Raw genomic sequence first — 13,141 nt, 5'->3', positions numbered from 1 at the left:
ACGTAGTTGAGCACTCTTATCGGTTAAGAGGTTTTCTTGATATTGCAGAGTATAGATGCACACCCTTGTTACTTGCCTTCTATGTGAGAATGGCTCTATTTGGCACATGAGTCGTCAGTGCGGTTATGAAGTGTAATGAGGGCACATGATGCCCAATGTTAGGGTTCAGGAATTGGGACCCGTGAGTTGTAAATAGTATGAGGTTCGGTACCTCGTGGAGTTTATTGACTAAAACCTAGTGTGATATTGGTTGTTTTCATCTAGCTACTACCTTCCCTTCTTTTAATTGTGTTCATCGGATTTAGGCTGTGTTTTCCGTTCGTTCTTCTATGTCATTCCTATGGTGTTCCGCTGATAGTTGTTGTTTTCCTTCCCTATTGCAATTACGTATTAATTGCCACTTCGCGTAGTCTTTATGTAGATATCATACTCTGTTGTTTTTATACATATACTTGTTCAGGTTATTTATTCAGGTATGTGTCTTGATTGTACCTCGTCACTACTCCACTGAGGTTAGTCTTGATACTTGCTGGGTACCGCCGTGGTGTACTCATACTACACTTCTGCACATTTTTGTGCAGATCCAGGTATTTCGAAGTTAGTTGATCATTAGCTAGTTGTGCGGATTGTTGCTGTGGAGACTCAAGGTAAACCTGTTGCTGTGTTTGCAGGTTTCGGAGTCACTTTCCTATTTTGTATTCACACTGATTTGTATTTAGAAAATTATAGCAAACTCTGTAGAGCTTATGACTTGTACTACTGGTTTTGGGAATTATAAATTTTATACAGATTTCCATTTTAAAAAATTGTTAGATATTATTTAATTATTGTTGTTATTCAGTAAATGTTAAGCTTACCTAATTCCTAATACTAGGTGCCATCACGATACCCAACGGAAGAAAAATTAGGTCGTCACAATATCACTCTCATCTTCACCAAGTTGTTTTGAAATACCCAATATTATTGCTTTTGTTAGACTAGTTTGGTCGTTTGTTTACGTGCTTGCTATGACATCTTGGAACGATGGATAGTGGGACGATGGTTGCTCTTTTTTTGAGCTTCCTTTGGATAATTGTGGAAAAAATCACTCGTGACAACATTGTCAATATATATTTTGAAAATAAGTTATGTGCACCAACTCAAACTATACATATGGAATATGTATAATATTTGCAGTTGTCAAAAAGGTCATTTTGAAGGTTGTCCTTATATGTCTTACCCTTCCGGAGCCCTTATTATGAGGGGTTTACTTTTTTTTTGCGATGTTGATAGGAGCTATGAAATGGAGGATGTCAAGCAACCTTGGAAGAATGAAATTTTTTAAGAAACGGATGACACGGATACTAAACTTTGCTTGATGGAGACAAAAAAGATCAACCATATTTAGGAAAGTTGAAGGAGAATCTGCAAAATAATGAGATAGCCAAGAAGTGACAAATAATTCTTACGAGTTTACATGGCTATCTAAAATAAATGACATTTTTCATTTGAAAGCCAAGAATGCAAAATGAAACATTTAGTCTGACTCACTTGGATCTGTGCCACCACCACAAGAACATAATCTTAAACTCAAATTGCAGATAAAAGAATTGAAGTTGGTTTACATCATTCCGCGACAATAAATGTAGCGCAATATGGGAAGCCCCCCTGTTTTCCTTAAATTCATGTCGATTTTGTGATTTTAAATTTGTGTTAAGTTTCTTTTAGTATTTCTAGCCATTCTACTAATTTTCATCTCATTTGAAATTGAATTGCACAGGTTGAGGGGATTGGAAGGCATAAAAAATGCATAGGAAGACACTGAAGTTACTGCCAAAAGTCCCATCTCCTCAGTCCTCTCATCTTAAAACCGCACAACGTCATCAGGTCTGAAATTCCCAACTCTTCTTTATATTACTATCTTTATGAATTGAATATTTTTCCTAATCATAACATCTGAGCATGCTAAAAGGAAAATAGTTGGGGCAACTTGTTGCCCGTAAAGTGTTTGCTCAATTGCCTAAAGGAGTCCCGCCCCTTGTTAATGAATTGAATATCAGTAATTCTGAATCAATATGGCTGAAAGCTATCTGTTTACTGAAATCAATTGTACTGAGCCTTAAGAACAACTGAACTTTTTTTTTCTTGCTTGAAATCTTGTAGAATGAAATCCTTACTCCCTATAGGTGATATTGTGCTTGTTTTATTGTGAACTTTCATGAGAAGGTACACTCTAAGATGCGGGGGTGGTTTGGTGGATTTTCTGAGGTGAATTCTCTCATTGTGTGAATTTTCCTTTACTGAAATTCTGAATTACTAGACAAGAGATGTTAGTTTTCTGTAGTAGGGAATAGTCGGGTCTGACCACCTAGCTGTCAGAAATATCTGTCGGAAATCTTGATGGTCTGCCGTCAAAAAGGTTTGTGTTGTGCTTTTCTCTGATGATCCTTTTCCTGCCGATAATTCGTGTACTCTTTGGACAACTTTCCAACAGATATGTCCGTCGGAGTTTCGCGTAATTCCGATACAGAAGCGGATCCAGAATTTAAATCTTATGGGTTCAATTTTAAGATTTTTAACATTGAACCCATTATATTTTTAAAGTTATGGGTTCATATCTACTATTTTTACAATTTTAATGAATTTTTACATATAAATTTTTACTCCGCGTCGAAAGTTATGGGTTCAGTTGAACCCGTAGCCACTAAGCTACATCCGCCTCTATTCTGATAGTGTTGCTCAACTTAGACAAGCAGTCAGATTTTTGTGTAATTCCAGTAATGTTGCTCAACTTAGACTTTAAGTTGAGTGGGAAGAAGTATATCCTTGATTCTCTATGTTATGAAAGATACTAAATTAAAACGTATTTTAATCTGAATATATTTTTTTGGCAAATATTTGCAACACACAAGTGTTTTGGAACTGAAGAATTATAAGAACTTCCTCAACATGCAATAAGTTGAATTTTGATCTTCTTTAATCTCGCTACAACATCTTTCATGTCGGTCCTTCCTTCAGGAGATTCAATATAACAATCAAAGCTAATCAAGATCCTAACTACAGGAGACTGATTAAAGGAACTAAGCAAATAGATTTTAACAAAAGGAAAAGTCGTTGCCTACACTCTGTACTTGCATGCGTGTACCCCCCACTCAAGCCGAAAATGATACATTCATTCAAAGCTCAACATGCAAGAAGTTGAATCTTGATGGTCTTTAACCTCGCTACAACATCTTTCATGTCAGTCCTTCCTTTAGGAGATTCAACACAACAATCTATTGCCACTTTCATGATGGATACCACACAATCTAACTTTTTCATTAATTGATTATCCTGTGGTGTTATTAAGTTGGCATCAACAACTTCCATTACTGCTCGTGGGAGTGAGTTGCTCGCCCATTGCTTCAAGCTAAGATCTCCATCAAACATTTCATCACTAGGCTTTGTCCTTGTAAATGTTTCCATCAACATGATTCCGTAACTATAAACATCGCATTTTGTTGACACTAGTCCCTCCAGTCCATACTCTACAATCAGTCAATTTTAAATTCAGCATTTACTGGGGGAGAAAAGAAAGAGAAATATTCAAAAGCAATTAATTAAGAGATCACTTACCTGGTGCAATATAACCCAATGTTGCTAAAGTTTTAGTGTACGAAGCACTTTCATCTTCAGAAAGCAGTTTAGAAATGCCAAAGTCACTTAGGTGGGCAACCATGTCCTCGTCCAACAAGACATTACTAGGCTTCAGATCACAATGGATCACGGGAAATGAGCAGCCATGGTGGAGATATTCCAAGGCACATGCCACATCTATCATTATATTTAGTCTTTGCTTGATGTCTAAGAAGTAGTTGTGCGAATACAACCATTTATCGAGGCTTCCATTAGACATGTAGTCAAGTACCAAAGCCTTAAATTCAAGGTTGGAACAACTAGTGATGACTTTGGTGAGATTCCTATGACGAAGGTTGCGCAAAACTTGGCATTCTGTATCAAAACTCCTAAATGCTGCTTGCAATTGCAGATTGAACACTTTAACTGCAATATGAGTCCCATCTCTGAGGATGCCTTTGTAAACAGAGCCGAAACTCCCGGAACCAATCAAATTGCTCTCGCTGAGTGAATCAGTTGCTTGGAGCAATTCATAGTATGAAATTCTTTCTCTTGTTGAGACGTCATACAATGAATCAACTGTTTGCTGAGGATCAGTTCTTTTACCTCTCATATACCTTATCCATACAAGCACAAAGGCCATAGGAACTAATATAACTATTGCAATTCCGGCCAGTAGAAGTACTTTTTTCCTCTTGGATCTATGCTTTGAAGTACTAGTATGGCATGGCGGAACACGGAATCTTGGAGAACCACATAATGCTTCATTGGACATGAAAGACTGACTGGAGAGGTTCTTGAAAGGACCGTCAGAGGGGATTTCACCAACCAACTTGTTGAAAGAAACGTTAAAATACTTCAGATTTTGAAGCTTCTCCAAAGACTTGGGAATTAATCCTGAAACATTGTTATGACTAAGGTCTAGAAATTCCAAAGCTGACATGCTTCTGATCGAGTCAGATTGATCCTTGTAATTTGTTGTCTCTCAAAGATAAGTGCATTAGATTTTGCAAGCCACCAATTTCTCTAGGAATTCCATTTGAAAAGGTATTCATTGATAGATCCATATATATCACAGCCTTTAGGTTTCCAATTTTCGGAGGTAAAGGGCCATCCAAGTTGCTTGAGGATAAGTCTAGCTTCAAGAGATTTCTGAGGTTCCCTAAGCTTGCTGGTATGTTTGAACGCAATTTATTGGAACCTAGAAATATCTCCCGAAGGGAAATTAAGTTCCCCAAACAATTAGGAAGAGATCCTGAAAGTTGATTCTGAGTTAAGTATAAATAACCCAAGTTTTGCAATTTACATATATCATCTCCAATAAATCCAGAAAGTTTGTTGTGACTCAAATTAACGCTCTGAAGAAATCTCAAGTTGCTAATTGTTGCGGGAATTGATCCAATTATGTCGTTTTCAGAAAGATCGAGGTCTAATAAGCTGCTTAAGTTCCTAATTCCTTTTGGAATTTCCCCTTTAATTCTGCAATCAGCAGCGTTAATCCTTAGAAGAGAAGTACTGGAAAGGTTCCCTAAGGAGACTGGAAGTACACCATTTAGAGGGTTCAAAGATAAAGAAAGAAATTCTAAATCTCTACAATTTGATAAGGAAGTCAAGAAGCTTAACGTAGAGTCGCTCACTAAATTGTTTCCATCCAAGAGTAGGTACTCTAGATGAGTTAAATATCCAAGAGAGGTTGGAATCAAACCGGTGAGTCTATTTCCAGCAACATCTAGAGTGTTGAGCTTGGAACAATTGGAGATAGAATCTGGTATAGTCCCAAAAAGATTTAAGCGACCTAGATAAAGACCTTCAATGTTGGGTAACATAGAACCTATGTTCAATGGGAGGGTTCCTGTCAGATTATTGTTTAGAAGGTCAATCACTGTTATCCCTGATATGTTGAATATCTCTGTTGGAAGTGAACCAGTAAACTTGTTCAAACCCAGATCAATTCCATCCAACTCAATGAGGTTGCTTACCTCTTTCGGTATTTCACCTGCCAATGTTTGTATGTATCAGTAATTAATGAACAACTAGTAATAGGTGGGGAGCTATGTGGGCCGAAGGGGTTCAGTCTTCGCTGAAAATTATACTGTGTATATAAGGTAATTTGTTTTTAATTCCCTTAGTTTTTTCGCGTGTTTATTTTTCTTATTTTATATCCCCTTGGTAAAAATCCTGCTTCTGTCACTGCTAGTAATGATTTTACTTTGTTAGTTCAGCCATAGCAACTGGTAAAATTATTGCCATATGACCAAGAGGTCACGGGTTCGAGCCGTTGAAACAGCCTCTTGCAGAAATGTAGGGTAAGGCTGCGTACAATAAACCCTTGTGGTTCGGGCCTTTCACGGACCCCGCGCATAGCGGAAGCTTAGACCAGCCTGCCCTTTTAGTTCAGCCATAGCAAGCTAGCTGCAGTACCTTAATTTCCCTACTCCTTTTGACTATATACATACCTGTTAGCATATTTTGATTAAGATCAAGAATCTGTAATTTGGTCAAGTTGCCAACCTCCCATGGCAAGGACCCAAAGAGATTGTTGCGTCCCAGTGACAACACCTACAGCGAGGAGATATTGAATATGGAGATTGGAATTGTCCCTGCAATATAATTCAGATGTGATGAAATTTTTTCAAGAAGTACATGGATAGTTAGAAGAAAACACTACAAGCTAACATTCAACACCAAACCTTCAAAATGGTTACGTCCAAGATACAAATGTTGCAGGTTACTTAAATGTCCAATTTCATTATATATGGGTCCATCAAACTCGTTCACTGATACAAACAATATTTGAAGTTTCGAACAGTTTTGGTAAGCTTAGAGGCATATGACTGCGTAGCTTGTTCATACTTAGATAAAGCTTTTCGAGCATTGGAAGACGATCACACATATCAGTTGGAAGATTTCCTGATAAGGTGTTATTTGTAAATGCGATGGATTCAAGTCCAGAGATATTAAAAATTGAGATTGGTATAGAACCTGTAAGTTGATTATGTTCTATTGACAAATGGTTTAGGTTTTGAAGATTGCCAATCTCTTTTGGGATGTTTCCTTGTAAGAAATTGTAAGAAAGATATACAGTCACCAACATTGACGCATTCGAGAGAGATGGAGGGATAAAACCTTTAAGCTTGTTTCCACCTAAACTTAAAAACCTTAGATTTTCAAGGTTTCCAATCTCATTTGGGATTTGTCCCTCTAAGGAATTGAATTTCAAATCCAAAGTTTGAAGCTTGGAAATATTAGAAAATAAAGAGGGGATGAAACCATTGAAACTATTATTCCTTAGAGTTAGAACTTGAAGTTGGTGTAAGACCCCGAACCAGGAAGGAACCTCCCCGCTAAAGTTGTTAAAGCCAAGTCTAACAAACCTTAACCGATGCAAACGTGCCATTTCTTGAGGCAAATTTCCATAGAAATTGTTGCTACTCAAGTCAAGAGAAACAAGAAATGTGAGATTTCCGAAATCAGGGGGAATTCTGCCTGTAAGAGCCATGTTGGAAATATTTAATGACTTCACTCTCTGGTGGTGAGAACCACAAGTGACTCCAACCCAATGGCAGACAGAAATAGTTGGAGACCAACTTTTATCCAACAAGTGAAAGGAGTCTGAAATAATTTGGGATTTTAAGGAAAGAAGAGCTGCTTGATCAGTGGTAATGTTGGTGTGAGTCATGGCTAAACTTGCCACAACCAAGTGAAACAACAAGAGAAAAGAGGTGAAGGCTTTCTCCATTAGTACTTTGGAAATGAGAAAGAACTAGGCGTGGTTAGTTAAAATCTATGTTGCTCGACTTTCCGAAAATGTTCCGTTTGCGTGTCGGATCCTCCAAAAATAGTTGCATCATCATTTTGGAGTCCGTTCAACATAGGTTAAAATGGGACTCTTGAGACTTCAAAAATAGTGATAAGTTGATCTTCCTTTTGCTCCAGTCTCATTTGTCACTTTCGATGTTGTCAGAAAGTTATGGAAAAATCTTTGTTAGAAGAAAAAAAGGAATTCCTCTAGCGGACCCCAAAGACGTGACTAATGTCAGTAAGGTTTTGCCTTTTTTATTTTCAAAGAGAAAGACAAGTCTACTCGGTGTTCTTCAGCTTCCAAACTTGAATATGGTTAAAGAAATGTCTTAATCATAGCATAATGCGTTGAAAATTTTACCACAGTTGCAAACATCTTAACATAACTATGAATAAAACAAAGGTATATAAGATATCATACACTAACACTAATAATATATCCAGTGTATTTCCTACAGTGTGGAGGTGGGGTCTGAGGAGGGTAATGTATATGCAAACCTTACCCCTACCTTGTGGATGAACGTAAAAAGACTTGTTCTCGGTTTAACAAAAAAAAACATTTTAAAGCACGTTTGAAAAAAAATAATAATAGTAAAAAAGCCATATTGAAAATAATAAAGATAATAATAATAATAAGATACTCGAAACAAAGAAAATAATATATAGTTAAAAAAATCGAGGGATCAAATAAAAGCAAATCTTTCAATTTAAAGACTAAAAAAAAATATCCTTGAAAAATTAACCGATTTTTATACCCTTCAAAATTGAATTATTTCTTCAAAAAAACAATAGAATATAGTATATAATTATAAAATTTAGTGCCTAAAATATAGGAGTTTAAAACCAACTAATACTAGAAAATTTTAAAACCGAAAAATAACGTGAACTAAGTTATAATGCATAAAATATAGGAGTTTGTTACCAATTAATAGTAGAACTTCTTAAAGTTACCTATCATTGGAAAACAAGAAGTACAATATTTTAAGCCACAACATAACGTAATATTTCAATGCCATTCTAACTCTTTTTTTTAAACTTATGAAAGAATAAATAAAAGAAAAAATAATTATAGTAAGCTTAAACGTGTAGAACATATAATTAGCCGCCTATCTTGTTTCGGCTTCAAAATCAGAGGTAGTCCTTAAATAAAATTCTATTTTCTACTATTATTTATACCAAAGTAGTCTATCAATTTATGTAGGATTTAAAAAATACGGGTAAATTATTATGATTAGAACATTAGTTCCTTTTTTTCCCAAAGACGTGTCTTTCAATTCAAATGTGACCGACTTTTATACCCTTCAAAATTGAATTATTTCTTAAAAAAAAATTAGAATATATCGTTTGATTTGGTAGGTATGACGATCTTTTAATATGTATACGATAATTTGGAACTCAAAAAAATCTCCATTAATGACTACTCATAATAAAAAATTACTTTCAAAAATGGATATACTAAATTACATCTCAATGTTCTTTGTGATGATTGATTTGAACATACTAAATAATTTTGATATGAGCAAGTATACTTGTGTATAGGCACATGATGACTCATGTGCTTTCTAATAGATTGGATTAATAAGAATTTGAGTTGAATAATTTCCTAGCGATAACTTTTGTATGAAATAATTTCTTCTGTATAAACAAACAAATGCGTTTCTAATGTGTGGGTAAGAAATTAAAAGGTTTAGACCTAAAAATGATTAATAATTGAAACAGAATAACGTCCAACTGAAAAAAGTTCGATGAAAGACAGGAGTGACGAAATGAATTTTAAGCTTTGTTTTCTTCATTATCAATATATCTTTATCTGGAGATATATATTAGACTTCATATACCTTAAGGTTTAACAAAAATTATCATAACTTACATAAAATAGTAAATAATAGTGCATTCTTTAAGTTATTTTCCAACTTTATTACATAACTTTGTGATTCCAGAATGTTTAGTTTCAGTTTGTCAAACATTATTCATGACTTGGTTTGTATTATATATTGCATTTTTTATTTATTTTAAGTAACTAATTTCGTATGGTGTACATATTCAATAGCATATGCAATTGAAAGTTTATTACTATCAATATGCATTTCTCGTGCAATCCACAAACATAGAGACTAGTTATACTAAAAGTGAGAAGGCTTTGAGTCAAAAGTTAATTTACGAATTTACTCGTCAAAAATAGAGCGACAATTTTGCTGTCACGACCCGAAATGTTCATCTTCGGGACCGTGGTGATGCCTAACATTTCACTTGCTAGGCAAGCCAACGTTAGAGTAATTTTAATCATTTTTAACAATTCATCTTAATTAAATAGTAATAAAATTAACAACTAGAATAATATCTGAATTTAGGTGAACAAATCAAAATAAATACGATGTCTAAATACCATCCCAGAACTGGAGTCACAAGTGAACAAGCTTCTAGAATAATACAACAAGGGTCTGAATAAAAATAAAGTTGTCTGAAAGAAAGCACACAGGTAAGATAAAGTAGAAGGGGACTTCAGAGCTGCGCACGCTCTGCAACTATACCCCAAGTCTCCTCTCATAGCTGAATCCGAGTAAATCTACAGTACGCTGCTATGACCAACTCCGATATCTGCACAAGAAGTACAGAGTGTGGTATGAGTACAATCGACCCTATGTACTCTGTAAGTGCCGAGCCTAACCTCGACGAAGTAGTGACGAGACTAAGACAAGTCGCTTACATTAACCTGTATGCAATAATAATAATAATCACAAGAATAGAAGTAAGACCGGTAAATCATATCAATATTTGAAGTCAATTGAGCAGTCATAAACCTTCAATTAATTTTCGTTGCGGCGTGCAACCCGCTCCAATAATATAAATTTAGAATAAAATCCGTTGTGGCATGCAACCCGATCCAACAATATAATCTTTCAATTTAATTCCGTTGCGGCGTGCAACCCGCTCCAACAATATAAACTTTCAATAAATCCGTTGCGGCGTGCAACCCGCTCCAACAATATAAACTTAAAATAAATCTGTTGCGGCGTGTAACCCGTTCCAATAATATTATTAAACAACTCTTAAATATAAAAATACTCTAATAAATACCATATTTAATAAGAAATTATTAGGCAACAAAGCATACCATAATTATGATTTATTTAGGAAATAAGTAATGACAAGTAGCAATTAATTATGGAGATCAGGGAGAAAATATATAATTTAATATTTAATAAGCATGTAGCAATTATAGCATAAATCCAAGACATAATATTAGACAAGAAATATGAGAGAAATAATTAATATAATAATTAATTCATGATTTAAAATAATTTATGATTTTCGGAAATATATGCAAGCAATCAATTTGACGACGTATAGGCACTCGTCACCTCGTCTATACGTCATTACACATGAAATTCACTTAACAAATCATTCAAGGGTTCCATTCCCTCAAGTCAAGGTTAATCACGACACTTACCTCGCTTCGCAATCAAATTCAAAATTTCAATAAACCTTTGCCTCGCGAATTAGTGTCTGAAAGCTTCAAATCTAGTCACAAGCAATTCAATATACTCAACACGAATCGTAGCAATTAATTCCATATGAAATTACTAATCTTCCGAAAAAAAATCCGAAATTCATCTCAAAATTCAATAGTGGGACCCACATATCAAATCTCAAAAAACTCACGAAAATCCTAACACCCATTCCGAGACAAGTCAAACCATACAAAAATTATCAAATTTCGACATCGGATTGCCTTTCAAATCTTCATTTTACATTTTTGGAAGATTTTATAAAAATCTGATTTTTCTTCCATTAATTCACGGATTCATGATGTAATTAAGTATGGAATGATGAAATATAATCAATATAGGATAAGGAACACTTACCCCAATGTTTTCCCTTGAAAATCTCTAAAATATCTCCCTTTCTTGAGCTCCAAATCGTAAAAATGGTCAGAACTTAAATATGCTGCCCAGTCATTTACCATATGTGATCGCAGGCAAACTCCCGCGATTGCAAAGCACAAAATTTTTCCAGCATTTTTTTTACTCTATGTGATCGCGGCCATTCTCCCGCGATCGCGAAGAACAAATGTTTTCCAACAGCCTTCTCCAACTCTTCCAGAAAGCTTCTAGTATAATGGTCATAACTTTTTGTACAACTCCAAATGCCAAATGGTTTGATTTTCTAAGGACTAGATACAAAGGGCTACAACTTTTATTTTTGAATCATCTCCAAATTCCTTATAGATTGCGAGACATAAGCTTCCAAAGTCGGGTCAGTGTAGCTAAAAGTTTCCTCTACGCGATCGCAAAAGGTTATCCGCGATCGCGAATCACTGGTGTGCCAATTTCCATCATATCAAATAGAGGTCCTCAGTTTACTTCACATTTCTGGAGAGCAGTACAGAGTGAGTTGGGGACCCGTGTAGAGCTCAGCACAGCCTTTCATCCGCAGACCGATGGACAGTCAGAGAGGACAATTCAGATTTTGGAGGATATGCTCAGGGCATGTGTGATTGACTTTGGAGGTCAGTGGGATCGTTTCCTGCCTTTGGCCGAGTTTGCTTATAATAACAGTTACCAATCCAGCATCGAGATGGCTCCATTTGAGGCTTTATATGGTCGGCGATGTCGTTCACCTATCGGATGGTTTGAGCCAGGTGAGGCTAAGTTATATGGTACTGATTTGGTAAGGGATGCCTTGGAAAAGGTAAAGTTGATTCAGGAGCGACTTCGTACAGCATAGTCCAGACAAAAGAGTTACGCGGATCAGAAAGTGCGTGATATATCAATTATGGTAGGTGAAAAAGTTCTCTTGAAGGTTTCGCCGATAGGGAATTTTGAGATTCGGGAAGAAGGGCAAGTTGAGCCCAAGGTTTATAGGCCCATTTGAGGTGTTGAAACGAGTTGGGGAAGTTGCTTATAAGCTTGCATTGCCTCCCAGCCTATCGGGAGTTCATTCGATTTTTCATGTATCTATGCTCCGGAAGTATCATGCCGACCTATCACATGTGTTTAGATTTCAGCACAGTTCAGCAAGATAATAGCTTGGGTTATGAAGAGGAGCCAATTGCCATTGTTGATAAACAGGTTCGCCAGTTGAGGTCCAAGAGGATTTCTGCAGTAAAAGTCCAGTGGAGGGGCCAACCAGTCGAGGAAGCGACTTGGGAGGCCGAGAACGACATGCGGAGCAGATATCCACACTTATTCAGCACTCCAGGTACAATTCTAAACCCGTTTGAGGACGAACGTTTGTTTAAGAGGTGGAGAATGTAATGACCCAACCGGTCATTTTAACTTTTAGAACCCTGTTCCCTAAAATAAAACTTCCTGTAGGTGCTTGTAATGATTTATGACTTGCGGGGATGGTTGGTTCGGGATTTGGAAGTGTTTGGGGTGAAACCGGAACATTTGGTTCCTTAAGTTGGCCTTAAAGTGCTAAGTTTGACTTCGGTCAACATTTTTAGAAAATGACCCCGGAATAGAATTTTGATGATTCCAACAGCTCCGTATGGTGATTTTGGACTTAGGAGCATTATCGAAATTTTATTTGGAAGTCCGTAGTGAAATTAGGCTTGAAATGGCTAAAATAGGAATTTAAAGTTTGAAAGTTTGACCGATGAGTTGACTTTTTGATACCGGAGTCGGAATCCAGTTCCGAAAATTTTTATAGCTCCGTTATATAATTTATGACTTGTGTGTAAAATTTGAGGTCAATCGGAGTTGATTTGATAGGTTCCGACATTGAATGTAGAAGTTGAAAA

General features: G+C 36.0%; 1 pseudogene; it reads right to left on the bottom strand.

The window, feature by feature from the left end:
* Window positions 1-2,911: 2,911 nt before the first annotated feature.
* On the bottom strand, window positions 2,912-7,819 carry LOC107771937 (uncharacterized; annotated as a pseudogene).
* Window positions 7,820-13,141: the final 5,322 nt, after the last annotated feature.

The sequence above is a fragment of the Nicotiana tabacum genome, chromosome 15 (assembly GCF_000715075.1).
Source record: "Nicotiana tabacum cultivar K326 chromosome 15, ASM71507v2, whole genome shotgun sequence".
Taxonomy (NCBI): domain Eukaryota; kingdom Viridiplantae; phylum Streptophyta; class Magnoliopsida; order Solanales; family Solanaceae; genus Nicotiana; species Nicotiana tabacum.
Note: the sequence above shows the minus strand (reverse complement) of the source record. Positions and strands in the feature narration are given on the sequence as shown.